Here is a 17,777-nt window from a genome sequence, read left to right as displayed (position 1 = left end):
CCATCTATGAACACTCGAGATACATCGAATCCTGCAATTACTGCTGGTAAGATGAGTGCTAACTGCCCTGGTCGAGGAACTTGCTGTGGATGATCAGCTATTGTGAAGCCAATATCTTGCCCTGACCAGTTAAGGTACTCGACTGTCGGTGGAGGCATCTTCTCTGCCATAAACACCTGTCGCGAGATTACTTTCTGAGCTCTATTGGATGGCCTGCCTTTCTGAATCATCGAGACCGCTCCGTTAGAGTTGGGATCAACATAAGGCGGTGGAGCAGGTGCTGCCGCTATTCTGAGCTGATGTCGATTTTCGTCCGTAATCGCGGGAGGAGGTGGCAAGTGAATCTCACTCCTGGGTCCTTGAGGATTTACGTGCACTGCCTAAGCATTAGCATGCCCTGCCCACCTTAACATTGCCCGGAAATTTCGGCAATCCTTTTGCAAGTGTCCTGATTGTCTTTTTCCATTATTGTCGAGATAAAAATGCATCTGACACGGCCCGTTCATCATCTCTTCAGGGGACACAAAAGGTCTCTGGAACCTTGACCCGGTATTTTGCCTGTTGTTTCGAGAGTCATCTCTATTGTCGCCTCGCTGCTTGTTGCTCCTCTGGTAATCATCTCTGTTGTTTCCTCCGGCGCTTGCTCGAAAGCCAGCCAAAATTTGCCCAGGAGCATCATAACTCGAGTACTGCCGAGGAAATCGTCGCCTACTTTGATAATTTCAGCCGCGGTCCTCCTCTGGTGACCTATGTCGTTTGTTGTGAACGGCATCTTCTCCATCTGCCCATATGTTTGCTATCTCCATTAATGCGGATACTGTCTTTGGATTGGTCCTCCCCAAATCCTCGACAAAATCTCCTCGCCTGATTCCTGCGACAAACGCATCATTGCTCTCTCATCAGATATATTCTCTGCCGAGTTTTTAATGATATTCCATCTTTGGATGTATTTTCTCATTGGTTCGTCTGGCTTTTGTCGACACGCCCTCAATTTCTCTAGCGATGCAGGTTTTTTGCAGGTGGACCGGAAATTCTTGACGAATATGTCCTCGAAGCTATCCCAGCTGTCGATAGATCCTGGAGGAAGTTTCTTTATCCAAGATCGCGCGGCTCCACTCAAATGCACCTAGATGCTTTGCATAACTATTGCTCTGGTTCCTCCTGTGAGCTTCACCGTCTCGAGGTAATCAACTAGCCAATCCTCTGGATCTTGCAGGCCGTCGAATTTCTTGAAGTTATCAGGCAACTTAAATCCCGAAGGGACTCGAGTTTTTCGGACTCTCCTTGTGAAGCATGGCAAACCGCACATATCCTCGTCGTTTAGTTACGGGGAATGCCGATGTTCCCTTCTACTTTGTCGTGCTCTGTCCACCCTTGTTTGTGCTTGCTTGTGTCTCTTGCTCCACTTGTTCCTTCGGGGAGCTGCTGGCTGCTGCTCGCCGCAGGTCGTGGACTATTTTGCCTTGCTGTTCCTTCGGGAGGTGTTGATGCAAAAGCTGTTCCCATGGCTCTGACTCCTGCCATTGCCATGTTGTACAATGCCTCCCTTGGATCTCCTGGAGGTGGCCTGGATGCAAGGATAAAGGCCTGTGTCGCCATATACCCAGCTTCTGGTGTCTTGGGGATGATGTTCCCTCTCGTGTCTATCGACATAAAATACATGTCGAGGTTTTGAACCAAGTGCTCTCTTTCTCCTTCAGGTATATTTTGCAGCCTTGATCTTGCTCTGTTCCGAGCTTCCCTGTGGCTATCTCCCGAAGTTCCAGATTGTTGACTTAACTCCGCTCTTCGCCTGCTTGATGCGGAGGCTGCCTCCTTTCTTCTGTTCAGAGCAGCTGTCTGTTTTTCCAACTCCCTTGCAGCTCGTGCGAGCCTATATTGATATGCTTGCAACTCTTCTGGCGTGGCTGTTGTGGCCATTGGTTCTGAGCCATCCATAGCTCTTGCGGCTCTATCCCATGCTGCTTGCGGGAGTTGAACTCTATCACGAGGCTCGGGTCCGACATATTTGTTGCCTAGACCTCGTCGTAAATCGAGAGGATCGACGTATGGATTTCCCAAATCGTCGAAAGCCTTAGATGTTTCCTCCTGATCACGGCTTGGCTCTCCGATGGCATAAATCTGATGGTATTTTGTATTCAGATCTGTGCTATGTTTGGTGACACCATCATAAAGATTGGTGAAGACCTTGCCTACTGTAGTGGATTTGTCGATGAAGTTAAAGCCGTCGACACTGCTCGAGTCATTGCTTATATAGGAGTCCGCGGATGACTCGAAGGACATGTCGCTGAAGATCTTGGCGAGCTTTTCGCTTGCCCTGGTGCTGATGAAGCGTGGCGACGAAGTCTCTTCTTCGCCTGACTCGATTGACGATGTTGAGTTTGAAAAATCGGAATCAACCGCCGACAATCCCGACGAGATCGGAATTTCGAGACGATACACTCCCTCTTTCTCGACGCGAAAGTGGAATCTTCCGAACGTCATCTCCATAGGCTCCTCCAGATATGCATATGCATCCAAACGGGAGGGCGGGTGAGGAACAAAATCGATAGGACCAGTTGCGATCTGTTTACCTTGATCCATTGCGTTGCTTGCAGTTGATGAAGTCGACGATCTTGGACGTGCCATCGAGATCAGATCCTTGACGCCTCTAATCCCCACAGACGGCGCCAATTGACAAGGGATTAACTTGTCAATGCCTACGGGTTGTAGACTAGGGTTTAGTTGGAAGTAAAGGGCAAGTAGATCTCGAAGGTTTCAGTCGAAAAGTACTCGACGATTATGAAAACTAGGGTTTGAGAGACAATGATTCGATGCTTTCTTTGTCCCTCGACTCCCCCTTATATAGTAGGTGGAGCCGAGGGATTCGTATTGTACAAGTTACAGAGTCCGGGAGGGTTTCCAACTCATCCCGCAAGATTACAAACATCATCTCCTAATACAACTTTAACTTTCCTTAATATCAACTTGGGCTTCCGATTCTTCTTATTCTTCGAGTCGTGGGCCTTCAGTAAACCCCGGGTACTATCTTCGGCAGGCCCATTGGGGATGCCTATGTCAACGACAATTAGAGGAGAAGCGATGCTTACCCAGGTGTAATCCGTGAGTTATCTGCCGTGGATTCGACCCAATCCTCTCCACGGCCAACAACATTCGCGCTGCATCACCCGACATAGCTTCCTAATCCCACGGACGGGGAGGTGGTTAGATCATACGGAGACACGGTGTCGTCGACGAACGGAGTAGGGGCTTAGGGTGGGAACGACGGCGACGACGGAAGGGGGCGAAGCGGTGTGGTACGAATGAACTCGATCTGAACAGGACCCCAATACGTGTCTCCGTGCGGTCCCATGAGTCAACAACCAATGGTCATTACACAGTCAGCATCGGCCCCACTCTTCAGAGTTAACAGTGAAGACGACAAACGTCCGCTAAGTTCATTTGTGTGAGGTTCAGCTAAGGAAGTGGATAAAAGTGAGCAAAAGTTTGGAGCATGGGGAAAACTGAGCACAACTAAGGAATGGGGGCACATGAGTAATAATCCCTTAATAATATGGTGTCCAGGAAAATTGTGAAGGAACTAGGCAATGCGACTAAAAGTAGAAGAGGGTGATCCTCATCTTCATACTATACCTCCATGGACAGTAAGTCAGAACCAATCTCTCTAAAGATAGATAGGTGATTCATCACCGATGGATCTTGTTGCAACTTGTGCGAGAACAATTTCAGCTTCTGTAAGAGTATTTTACCTTTATCCATTATTTTGTTAACAATGACACCGTGCTAGAGTATTTGGTCTAATACATGCCTATGAGATTATTCCCAGGTATTAGCCAAAGAGGTAAAATGGTGTATCAATGGAACAAGAAGGCAATAGGAGACCCCCACTTCGATGAAAACCAACAAGGGTTCTTCAGCACCTGGCCGGCCAGTGGCCCGGTCAGACCGGCCCTGGCACCGGCCAGTCCGGGACCGACCGGCCCCTGGACTGGTGCCAACCGGTTCAGATCCAATAAGCCAGCGGAGCTTCTCGGTCGGGGTCCGGTCCCAGGCCCGGTTTGAACCGGCCTGGTCCGGTCATACGCCCGGTCGGACCGGGCGGTGGACCGGGCGCTCCTGCGCCAACCACATTCTCAGGTCCGATCTGACCGGCCCCTGCGCCGGACTGTCCGGTCTCAGGTCAGGTTGACCGGGCTCCTTGGAGGAAAAGCTGAGGTGGCAAGTTCCAACGCCCAGATTTCAAGTGGCACTATAAAAACCCCTTCTGCTACCTCTGAACAGGTAGGCACTACACTACAAGCTGTTCTTGAGCTCTCTCTCTTACATAATCCATCGTTAGAAACACCAAAAGCCTCAGATCTACCTCCTCCTCCACTCAAACTCAAATCCCTCCAGGGAAAACATAGAGGAGGCCCCCATCTACCGTTCCACCAAGCCAAATCTTATTCCCCCTTGTATTCATCAATAAACTTGCTCTCTAGGGTTCCTTGAAAACCCTAGGTGGGCAAGAGAGGTCCGGAAGCATCCGGGCTATGGATTTGCTCCTGACAAAATTGTGAAGGTTTGGAGGCTACCTCAAAGTCTACCACAAGTGAGTGAGCTATTCCTTCGTGGGATAGGCTCCGGAGAATAGGGTGAGCCTTCGTGGCGTTGGGGAATCCTTCGTGGGACCTCCACCCCTCCAAACGTGGCGTACCTTCTTGCAAAGAAGGGAACACATGAATACATCCTCATCTCCGCGTGTATCGCTTATCTCTAATCGAACTCCATACTTGTGATATAACTGCCTGTGAGAGCCTTCGTGCTCGAGTTACTTGTATCCTCATATAGGTTGTCTCACCTAGTTTGCATTAGGCTCACCTTTATATTCCGCAAAGCCTAATATTGCAAAGAGAGAATTAAAATCTGTAGAAACCTATTCACCCCCCTCTAGGTTTACCATCTCTGAACTTTCAATTTGTATCAGAGCCTGGACTCTTTTTAAGGGCTTCACAGCCTTAAGAGTGAGATGGATAAACTATTCGAGGGTCTGGATGAAGATTCTACCCTTTCAGTTAAGGAGATGAAATCCAGATTCTTGGCATATGATGCTGAGAAAAAGTTGAAGGAGGATGAAGTCCAAAGCCAAATGACACAAATGACTGCCATGCTTAAGAACCTAACTAGTGGGACTTCGGTTCCTCCGGAAGGTTTCCATCAAGTCAACCATGACTATCCCAAAAACACTTCACCCATGCCTCATATAAACCATAGTGGGAATGTTCCCCATTTTGATGGAACTCACTTTCCTTTTGGAAATATTCTATGGAGTCTCATATTCGCAGCTGTAGTGTGGAGTTGTGGGAGATCATTGTTGATGGACACCGGAAGCCACAAGATCTCATTCGGTTGACCTCAACCGAATTCTACAACAGGCAACTCAATGCCTCTGCACGTGGCAAGATTAGGAGTGGCATCAACCGCAAGCTTCTTGATCAAGTCAATGACATTGACTCCGCTAAAGAGTTGTGGGATCGGATCGTAGTACTCCAAGAGGGAACCGATCTGATCCAATTAGCTCTCTATGAGTCAGCAAAGACTGAGGCAACTATGTTCATGATTAGACAAGGAGCATCCTTGGCCGATGCCTATGGAAGGCTTGGTGCTCTGAGAGTGAAGGTCAAGGGCCTTGGATGTGAGAAATACAACAATGGTTTTGAGATGAATGAAGCATTCATAAAGTCCAAGGTCATTGCCATGATTGCAGTCAAGCAACAGGACACCAACCTTGCACTCAACTTGCAAATCATTACCAAGAGCACCGATCTGAACGCAGATGATCTAGTCTCCTATGTGGCAGCCAATGAGAACATGGCCAAGACAGGAGAAAGGCTCATGGAGATGAACCGTATTGATGAAGCCTCACATAACCTTGCCCTAAAGGCTAGAGCTGACCATGAAAGAGAAGAAGTCTATGAAATTGAAGAAGATGAAGAGATGACTTCAACTAGTGACATTGCTACAGACTTTGTTTTCTTTGCCAAGAAGTACAAGGCGAAGTTTCCAATGATATTCAATGATAAGAAGAAGAAGAGAACCTGCTACAACTGTGATGAAGATGGTCACTTTGCAAATGAGTGCCCTTATGAGAAAAGGGTTGACAAGCCAAAGTTTTTCAAAGGAATCAAGCCAAGATTGAAGCCAAACCCAATCAATGATCGGTACAAGAAGAACAAGGGAAGAGCCTTTGTTGGGGCTGTGTATACTTCTGATGAAGAAGAGGAAAATGAGGAGAAGGAGGCCGGAGTGGCCGGTTTGGCTTTCTCCAAGCCCGGGTCACTCTTCACATATGACTACTCCAAGGACTACTCCATGGAGAATGACGTTGGTTCTTCCTTCATGGCAAGAACAACTCAAGATGAAGACTCTGATGACTCTCCCTCCTCCACAATCGTCGGCTCTTGTCTAATGGCAAGAGAAACAAAGGTAATGGAATCCCCACCTTCTTTATCTAGTGTTCTTGATGATGAAACTGAAAATCAAGAAGAGTTAGCTATGCTTAAGGAACTTTACAAAGTAAGATGCACTCTTCATGGTAATGCTCTTTTCAAGTTTGATTTCTTGATGGACTCCCTCAAAGAAAAGGACGAGTCCATTGAGGAATTATAATATCATTTGAATGATAAAGAACGGAGATTCAACCTCCTAAGACAAGAGCTGAAAACTGAGAGGTCCATATCTCAAGGTCTTAAGCAACAAATTGAAACCTTTGAACTAGACAAAGTCAAGGATCTTGAAACTATCGAAAGGGCTCAATTATTGGCCCAAGAGCTCGATGCTTCAAAGAAGGAGCTTGAAATTGCTCATGCTTCTCTCACTAGGGATCTTGACCATCTTGAAAGAGCTAACAAGCTTGCTAAGGATGAGCTCAAGAAACTTGGAGAGAACCATGACCTACTTCAAGAAACCTACAAAAGGCTCTTGGATCAATGAATGATCCCATTATTACTAAAAATGTTGCTAGTTCCTCCACCTCATTCACTCATGAGCATGCTAAACTTGTAGAGGAACATGTTCGTTTACAAGAGGAATTATCTTTGCATGTTGAGACCAATGCATATCTTGAATCTTTGGTGACTAAATATGGTCTCAACTATCATCCTAATGAATCATCTTGTGAGCAAGCAACTATTCTTGAGGAAAATGTTAGGTTAACAAAGGAACTTGCCAAGTTAACCACCGCCAAGAATAAGATGGGATTGGATGACCTCTTGAGTAAGCAAAGGTCAAACAATCAAAAGTTTGGACTTGGATATACTCCCAATTCCTACAAGAAGGAGAAACCCGCTCAAGAGAAGAACAAGAAGGTCACTAATGTTGGCAAGACCTCAAAGGGCAAAGCCACTAGTGGTGACCGCACGGGACCTAACAATCACTATGAACTATTTGTTGATTACTATGGTGATGTTTATGCTAACTATGTTGGCCCTCGTAATGGCTATGCTTATAGAGGGTACTCAATTTGGGTACCAAAAGATATTGTTGCCATTGCAAAGGAACCCATTAATCGATGGGTTCCTAAATCCTCTAATTTATTTTGTAGGGGTATTCCTCCGGTGGTCCAAAATGGGTGTTTGATAGTGGATGCACCAATCATATGACCAGAGGAAGAGGTGTGCTTGATCAATTCATTGAGGATATCAACAAGAAGTCAAGCATCACCTTTGGTGACAACTCAAAGGGAAAGGTACTTGGCTATGGCAAGGTGGCAATCTCTAAGGATTTGTGTCTTGAGACGGTCATGCTTGTTGAATCCCTTGGCTATAACTTGCGTTCTATATATCATCTTGCCGATGCCGGTTACAATTCATATTTTACTAATTATTGTGTGAAAGTCTTTAGGAGTGACAATCTCAAATTGGTCCTTGTTGGATATGTGGAGAACAACCTTTACGTGGTTGACCTCTCGAAAGAGATCCCCTCTTCCTCCACATGTCTAATGGCGGCCAAACATGACGAAGGTTAGTTGTGGCATCGCCGCCTTAGTCATGTTAACATGAGAAATCTTAAACTACTCCTAAAGGGTGAGCACATTGTTGGACTAACCGGCATTTCTTTTGAGCAAGATCGTGTATGCAGTGCATGTGTAGAAGGAAAGCAACTCAAGAAGGAACATCCTATCAAGAGCATCGTCACCACATCTAGGCCTTTGGAGCTCCTTCATTTGGATCTCTTTGGGCCATCACATTATGATACTCTTGGTGGGAGCAAGTACGGACTTGTCATTGTCGATGATTACTCAAGATACTCTTGGGTCTTTCTGCTCAAGTCTAAGGATGAGACCCATAGAGAGTTCATCACCTTTGCCAAGAAGGCTCATTGAGTGTATGAATCTGAGATCAAGGCAATAAGGACCGACAATGGCACCGAGTTCAAGAACTACACTATGCAAGAGTTTGCTAATGATGAGGGCATCAAGCATTAGTTTTCAGCTCCTTACACCCCTCAACAAAATGGTTTTGTTGAAAGGAAGAACCGGACTATCGTTGAGATGGCAAGAACCATGTTGAGTGAATTCAACTCACCCCACAACTTTTGGGGAGAAGCCATCTCTACAGCTGTCCACTACTCCAAACGGCTCTTTCTCCGCCCCCTCCATAACAAAACTCCATACGAGCTTCTCACAGGTAACAAGCCGAATGTCATGTACATTCGTGTCTTTGGATGCAAATGTCTTGTTAAAAACAATAAAGGGAAGCTCGGTAAATTTGAAACTAGAACTATAGAGGGCACATTTGTTGGATATGCGGAGAACTCCCACGCCTATAGATACTACAACAAGTCCACTGGGCTATTGAAGTATCTTGTGATGTGGTGTTCTTGGAGGATAATGGCTCCCAAGTGGAGCAAGTTGTTCCATGTGCTGCAGGTGATGATGATCCTTCTAATGCCATCAAGCTTATGGGCATTGGACACTTCCGGCCCACAAAAGTTCATACTGATGATCAAAGTGATGAGATAGAAGTATCCAACTCAGCCCAAGTGGAGCCTAGCTCAACTCATGCTGAACCATCAAGTGCAACTCAAGAACCATCCTCCACTCAAGATGAGCCACATTCCGAAGAACAAGAAGAGAGCCCTCAACCCACTGAGCAAGATCATGATGATGATCAAGAAACATCCTCAACTCATGCTCAAGCTCAAGTTGTCCCTCGTGATCAAGTATTAGCAATAGATGAATTTATTGATCATGAAGGAACCATTCGGAAGATCAAGGCTGCTACAAGGGCAAGTGACATGAAAGTAGATCAAGTCCTTGGTAGCATCTCAAAAGGAGTGGTAACTCGTAGACACCATGCATTACTTATTACTTATTGTCAACACCATGCTTTTGTGTCTAGTTTTGAGCCACTCAAGGTACATGAAGCCTTGGTTGATCCGGATTGGGTAATTGCCATGCAAGAAGAATTGGAGTGTTTCACTCGTAATGAAGTATGGTCTCTAGTTGAGAGACCCAAGGATCATCGCATCAATGTTATTGGGACCAAATGGGTATTCAAGAACAAGCAAGATGAAAATGGCATTGTCATAAGAAATAAAGCAAGGTTAGTGGCGCAAGGGTTTGCCCAAATAGAAGGTATGGATTTTGAGGATACCTTTGCGCCGGTAGCCCGTCTTGAAGCTATTCATCTTTTGCTTGCATCTGCATCTTTCCACAATTTCAAATTATATCAAATGGATGTGAAAAGTGCATTTTTGAATGGTCCCCTAAAAGAAACTGCATATGTAGCTCAACCCCCGGGTTTCGACGACCCATGCCGACCCAACCATGTATACTTACTCCATAAGGCACTCTATGGTCTCAAGCAAGCTCCCCGTGCTTGGTATGAGTTCCTTAGGGATTTCTTACTACATGATGGGTTTTGTATGGGAACGGTCGATTCCACCCTTTTCACCAAACGGGTTAAAGGGGGTGGATTATATATATGTCAAATATATGTTGATGATATTATATTTGGTGGAACTAACCCCAATCATAACAAAGCTTTTGAGCTATTGATGACTAGGAAATTTGAGATGTCCATGATGGGAGAGTTGAAGTTCTTTCTAGGCTTCCAATTAAGGCAACTTGCAAAAGGCACCTTCATCTCTCAAGAAAGATATGTGAAGGACATGCTCAAGAAGTTCGACAAGACCAATGCAAACCCAATGAAGACACCCATGCCCGTAAAGGGGCAACTAGGCTCATGTGATGGTTAGAAGGATGTGGATATAAAGGTATACCATTCCATGATAGGATCCTTGCTCTACATATGTGCCTCTAGGCCGGATATCATGCTAAGTGTAGGGATGTGTGCTCGTTTTCAATCTGCTCCTAAGGAGAGCCATTTAATGGCGGTCAAACGGATTCTAAGATATCTTGTTCTTACTCCTACTCTCGGGCTGTGGTATCCAAAGGGGTCAACCTTTGAACTCATTGGCTATTCGCATTCCGATTGGGCCGGTGTTAAGGTTGACCGGAAGTCTACCTCCGGGGCTTGCCAATTTATTGGTCGGTCATTGGTGAGTTGGTCATCCAAGAAAGAAAACTCCACCGCCTTATCCACCGCCGAAGCCGAATACATATCCGCAGCATCTTGTTGCACTCAGTTGTTATGGATGAAGCAAACCTTGAAAGACTATGGTGTGTCTCTTGGTACGGTGCCTCTTCTATGTGACAACGAAAGTGCAATAAATATCGCCAATAACCCGGTTCAACTTTGTCGCACCAAACACATTGACATTCGCCATCACTTCCTACGTGACCATGTTGCTAACAGAGACATTGATCTCACTCATGTGGGGACAACGTACCAATTGGCGGATATTTTCAATAAGCCTTTGGATGAAGCCCGGTTTGTGAACTTGAGAGGAGAACTTGGTATTCTTGATCCTAAAAACTTAGATTGAATAACTTCTTGCACTATATTCTTGCATTTATCTTGTTATCTACCTTAGAGGTGCATCACATATGGGGATAGTCATCTTACCATGTCTTGGTATGATGCATACCTATGTGTGCAACATAAATAGACCCAATGTCATTATATGGACCCAAGCATGTCTCTTCAAGGTCTCATGACATTTGCGCTTTCACATAGGGGGAGTAATCCCCCCGTCCCTCATTAAGCCTCAATTGCAAATTGATTCGACTATACAAGGCTAAATGATCTTATTGCAAAAATCTATTTCAAAATGATTTATGATTCTTGATATATTTCGAATCATGCCCATTGTTGCTATTTATATCTTGTTTGGATTTCACTCCAATGGGTATGCCTAGAAAACCTTGTGTTTCCTACCCCATGTCTATGCTCATCTCATCATACATCTATCTATCTGTATGTACATGTCATCTTCTGAGCGTACACACACAATTGCACAAAGATTAGGGACAAAACGAGGCAAAATTGGGGTCGGCCTGTCTCTGGTCCGGTTGGACCGGTCTCACCGCCGGGTCACCCGGTCACTGGCCCGGTCGACCGGGTTGAGCGCTAGTCGCGCGCCTGATAAGTGGGGAGGAAGTTACCCCTTCGGGGTCTTCTTCCTCACTTCCCCCTTTCACCATAAACACCATGGGCGCCACCTCCATCATCCCCACCTTTTCCTAGGGCCTTCCCACCATCAGAATCCTCTCAAACTTCATCAAATCATAGATCAGGACCTTTGAATCATCTCCACCAAGGGATTTGGTCCCTCTCAAGCCACAATTGAAGATCTTGAGGATTTGGCCATCAATCCCTCTCTAGGTGTTCTCTTTGTTCCCTTGAGCAAGGAGGACCATGTCTTCGGGTAAATCCCTCTTCCATTCCCTCTCCTTCTAAGTCCTCCTCACACATTGCATATTTTTGAGGAAAGTTGGGAAAAGTTAAGGCTAGGGTTAGAGTTTGTAAGTCCTCATGCCATTAGAGTGTCTCACACCACTATGCACATGTTCCACTCTACAATGCTATAATGTATGTTCAAGTTTATGAGTTTTTGCATGATTTTGTGGTTGAATTTCTGGGCAAAACCTAACAAGTCGACAGCACCCGGCCCCAGGCCCGGTCAACCGGCCGGTCCGCCGTGTGGCCCGGTCGACCGGATGACAGACCGGCTCGTCCGGTCTCTCGTCCGGTTGGACCGGACAATACGCCGGGTTGCCCAGTTCTTCGCACAAACTTCGTCAAAACACTTGAATATATGCTATACTCCTTGGCCTCCTTATTTCTGATGACATGTACATTTATCCCGCTGCTATCCTTGCTCTATTTACTCATTCACAGGTGGTTCAAGCAATGATAGTCGTGGTCCTGCTTCCAAGAGAGGTAGGCCTGTGAGGCCTCCAGGGTGCCGCACTAGCTCTCGCATAACGAGCAAAGAAGCTCAGGGCAGTGTTCCAGGTAGCTCAACTGGGGGTCGAAGCAAGTCAGTTGCCAATAGGAAGAAAGATAAACGTGCAGCTGAAGACGATGACCTTATTGAGAGATTGCCAACACACAATGTTGGCACAGTGCATGTTGGTGCTTGGAGAAGACTTCGAGAGGAGAACCCATATCGATTCAAGGAACACACTTACACTCATGGAGATAAGTTTTTCTGGACCAACACCCAGCAGCATTTATGGGATGATTATTACAACTCTACAGAGTGCATGAAGAATGGTACTATTGTGATGCCCAAGTCCATCAACAAGGATGTTCTTACGATGCATCAAGCCACCAAGTATCGCTTTGTGGTTGAAACCTTGAAAAGGATGGGGCTGTTTGATCTCATGTGCTTGACGCCTGCTGATGGGTACTATTGTCCAATCCTTGTGAGGCAATTTCACTGCACTGTGTTCTTTCATGATGACCCCACTCGCACAATAACTTGGATGATAGGACAAGAAAAGTATATTTGCAACTATCTTGACTTCTGTGAAGCCATGGGGTTTGGTGGTGGCCGTGCTCATGGGTTCAAGATCTACTCTCAGAACAAGTTCACTCATGGGGACATTTCCTTCTGCTATCCTCCGGAACCCACAGCTGGTCCTCCCACTATCTCTGGAATGTATTACTCCTATCTTGTGCTTGCAAAGCTATTCCGGGAGAACCTCATCAGCAAGTCCGGCGATTCAAGTGAATGTCGTGCATACCATCTGAACTTGATGTACTACTGCCGTCCTGAAAATGTGAAGACCATTGATGGTTCTGATCTCCTCTATTGTGAACTGAGGCGCTCTGTTCGCGAAAGGATGACTCCAAATTATGCTCAGTACATTCAGCTGCTCATCGATACGGTTGTGCCAACACCTTACAATAAGAAAGATCAAAGGGTTAAGATGGAACCCTTCAAGATGCCTTCACAAGGAGATAGACCGGAAATCCCAGCCATGATGCCTTCTGAGCGCCGGTCCAAGGAAAGGCATGACCCTGCTAGCTCCAGCTACTCTAGGCGCCCCAAGCGTGGTGCCTCACGTTTCTTGACCAGCTTGTGGCAGATGTGCGAAAATGCGAATGATGTTGCTCATCAAAGCCTTGCCTTGAACCAGGAAACTAGGAGGCGTCAAAATGACTTCATGTCTGCCAGAAACACCCCTGTTCCTCCTCCTGGACCTGAGATGGAGCTTGTGTATGCACCTACTTGGGAGATGACTCCCATTGATGATGAGATGCTCCAAAACTTTGATCTCTCCATGTACGCTCACGGTGGTCTTCCTCCTAGATATTCTCAGGACCCTGATACTGATGGATATGGAGATGATGATGATGATGGAAACGAACAATATGATGAGGATGAGGATGATGACGGGAGTGATGATGGTGATGGTGATGATGATGGCTCTCCACCCGCTGGGACCGAGTTCTACTGATGGGAGCGCTAGCATCCCTACTCTTTTCTTCGCCTTTTTGGTGTTCCGATGCCAAAGGGGGAGAAGAGAGTAGAGTCTAGGATCACGGGGTTCCTTGGTTGCACAAGCCATGCTTGATACTTTATTTTCTTCTTATTTGGCTTGTGCTTATTTGCTTGCTTTTTCATTTCAAGAACCATTTGCTACTTTAAATAATTCGTGTATGGCAAGTACTTGTATGCTTAATCTCTATGTTAGGATGATTATGCGTTATGCTTATATATCTTGATATACACATGTCCATACCATGCTTGTTTCCCAAAGATATTGGGGGAGCTTCTCATATTCCACAAATGGTGCACTTTGCATTCAAACCTAAATTCTCCAAGTGCACACATTAGGGGGGAGCTATCTTAATATCTTATATGGAATCAAGGTTTAAAGCTTATCATAATATCTATATGTGACTCTAGCTCGGTTTGTCATCGTATACCAAAAAGGGGGAGATTGTCAGGGTATTTTACCTTTATCCATTATTTTGGTAATAATGACACCGTGCTAGAGTATTTGGTCTAATACATGCCTATGAGATTATTCCCAGGTATTAGCCAAAGAGGTAAAATAGTGTATCAATGGAACAAGAAGGCAATAGGTGACCCCCCACTTCGACGAAAATCAACAAGGGTTCTTCAGCACCTGGCCGGCTAGTGGCCCGGTCAGACCGGCCCTGGCACTGGCCAGCCCGGCGTCGACCGACCCCTGGACTGGTGCCAACCGGGTCAGATCCAGTAAGCCAGCAGAGCTTCTCGGTCGGGGTCCGGTCCCAGGCCCGGTTTGAACCGGCCTGGTCCGGTCATACGCCCGGTCGGACCGGGCGGTGGACCGGGCGGTGGACCGGGCGCTCCTGCGCCAACCACATTCTCGGGTCCGGTCACAGGCCCGGTCTGACCGGCCCCTGCGCCGGACTGTCCGGTCACAGGCCCGGTCTGACCGGCCCCTGCGCCGGACTGTCCGGTCTCAGGTCAGGTTGACCGGGCTCCTCGAAGGAAAAGCTGAGGTGGCAAGTTCCAATGGCCAGATTTCAAGTGGCACTATAAAAACCCCTTCTCCTACCTCTGAACAGGTAGGCACTACACTACAAGTTGTTCTTGAGCTCTCTCTTACATACTCCATTGTTAGAAACACCAAAAGCCTCAGATCTACCTCCTCCTCCACTCAAACTCAAATCACTCCGGGGAAAACATAGAGGAGGCCCCTATCTACCGTTCCACCAAGCCAAATCTTATTCCCCCTTGTATTCATCAAGAAACTTGCTCTCTAGGGTTCCTTGAAAACCCTAGGTGGGGAAGAGAGGTCCGGAAGCATCCGGGTTGTGGATTTGCTCCTGAAAAGATTGTGAAGGTTTGGAGGCTACCTCAAAGTCTACCACAAGTGAGTGAGCTATTCCTTCGTGGGATAGGCTCCGGAGAATAGGGTGAGCCTTCGTGGCATTGGGGAATCCTTCGTGGGACCTCCACCCCTCCAAACGTGACGTACCTTCTTGCAAAGGAAGGGAACACGGGAATACATTCTCGTCTCCGCGTGCTATCGGTTATCTCTAACCGAACTCCTTACTTGTGATATAACTTCCTGTGAGAGCCTTCGTGCTCGAGTTACTTGTATTCTCATATAGGTTGTATCACCTAGTTTGCATTAGGCTCACCTTTATATTTCGCAAAGCCTAAGATTGCAAAGAGAGAATTAAAATCTGTAGAAACCTATTCACCCCCCTCTAGGTTTACCATCTCTGAACTTTCAGGTTCACGTACATATTAATGGTTAGATCTTTGGACATGCAGATCGATTCCAGTTTTAACCACACGGTGTTGCAGTTTTCTCCAACAGCAATTCCTGCAAAATATTATTGGAAGGATGAAGTTGAATCAAAAGAAAATCCTGACAGTCCTTCCGCTTTCTTCACCAGTCCATGTCTTTGCATCTGGACTTTCCAAATCCTTCGAGTGCTTCATCCAAATCAGAAGTTTGGGCGAAAATCACCCTCATCTTCACTTGCCACGGAGAAAACCTTGTGGTGTAGTCAAGCCGCGGTAGATCAATCTTCAAAGAAGACATGTTGCAAACCCTAGGTTGAAACACGGGATCTGATACCACTTGTTATAAACACGACAAACAATAATGAAGAACGAAGAGGAAATCATAGCGAGAGGCACAATATTTTAACATGGAAAACCCTCTACACGAGAGAGGAAAAAACCGTGCTAGCCATCAAAACTTCACTATATCAGGGAGCGTTTACAAATGTCGTGTTTTATCTTATGAAGTGATAAACCCTAGCTAGCGGCTTACAAGAGGTACAAATAGGCGGTGATGACGAAACCTACCGGCAACGGGCTTGCGGACCTCGCTCCGCTCGTCAGAAGTTAGCCTCCCTTTTATATGAATTTGGATCACAATATAACACGCGTTGGGATATGGTGTGTGGGAGCTTAGGATCCCATACCGATCTCCGACGGTGAATATCTAGTCGACAACGAACTTGGGGCGACGGGGCAGCCGGTGGAAACCACGCTTTGACCTCGGTCTTGGCAGATGATGGTGGTGTCACTTGGCGTCGTTCCTTATCGAAGGCATCTTGTTTGCTTGTCTCTTCATCACACTTGGGAGCGGCGAATCTTGCAGGTTCTCGGTGGGTGGTGTGGGGGCTACTGGCTTTGCTTCAATAAAGGAGGTGGACCTAGTGTCCCTCTCAAGCCAAGACGAAGATCTGCTTGGCGCATGTCTTTATTGATCTTGCCGAAGTGTCGTGTCCCGCAAGGCTCCGCTGGCGAAGTCCACTATGCGAGTCATGCTTGGAGATTGCTGAATCGGATGAGATCCGCTCGCGCGTAACCGTATTTTTTCTGAACGTTCGGTTTCAGATGGAGCGATGCAAAAACTCTGCGGTCTGTTGCTATCCTGGGACATGTCTTTAGTTCTATGATGACGTTAGTAGCGGAGTATGGCATGGAAGCCAAGATCTGAGAACTAGTAATGATAGTTCGAGTCCTGGTGAAGATGAGGGATTGGTTTTGTGATTCGTGTCTTGGAGGAGCGGCCTCGACAAATGGGGAACACATCGCAAGAGAAGTTCAAAGTCTAATCTTCAAGGTGAAAACCAAGATCAATGTAGAGGAACTTTCTTTTTTGTAGGAGTAATTCTTTTTTACCCGTGTGTATCCGTATTGTTGCAAAGGCTATAGGTAATTATATTTTCTCGTTATTAATGTATTATCTTTGTCAAGAAAATGCTGTAGTAGCGTCCATCGTGCCAGACTCTTCCGTTTCTCTCTGACTTACCTGTTAAGCAAACGTGGCGTGAATCAAATAAGATCCAATAGGCCATACCGGAGCCGAAGCCAACACGTTGGCGCCGAACTCCCAAGACGACGTACGTGGTGCGCACCATCGCATATCAGATAGGCTGCACGCGGCCGCACAAGATCACGCGCCACGGCGACCGGAGTTCGAGAACGTCACCGCCATGCGAAACACGTACGGCGACCATGCATCCACATCCCGTCGACGCTTCAACGTTCGCCACCGTATTACCGCGATCACTCGAGAAGAAACGTAGACGACTAGACGTACGCAGGTGCGCGGAAGCACCGTGTCACGATGGCGCCAGCCAACTGAATTTTCCGTCCGACGTAGTACCTCGCGAGCGGCCGGCCGGTGACTGCTGCGTGCCGGCCGTGTCGACGCGGCGGCCGGCCGGCGAGGCGGTGCTGCCGTGTGGAGCTGTGCATGGTGCGGTGGCCGCGCGCGGCGCCGGCCGGCTGTTGCGTCCGAAAGCGATCAGTCGATCCAGCTGCAGGTCGGCACGGAGTTATCTATCAACACCGGCGGGCGGGCGGGCCGGCGTCGCTGTCTCGCCCTTTCCACCGCGCGCCAAGTTGGTTTGCCGCCG

The sequence above is a fragment of the Lolium rigidum genome, chromosome 3 (genome assembly GCF_022539505.1).
Source record: "Lolium rigidum isolate FL_2022 chromosome 3, APGP_CSIRO_Lrig_0.1, whole genome shotgun sequence".
NCBI lineage: Eukaryota > Viridiplantae > Streptophyta > Magnoliopsida > Poales > Poaceae > Lolium > Lolium rigidum.
Note: the sequence above shows the minus strand (reverse complement) of the source record.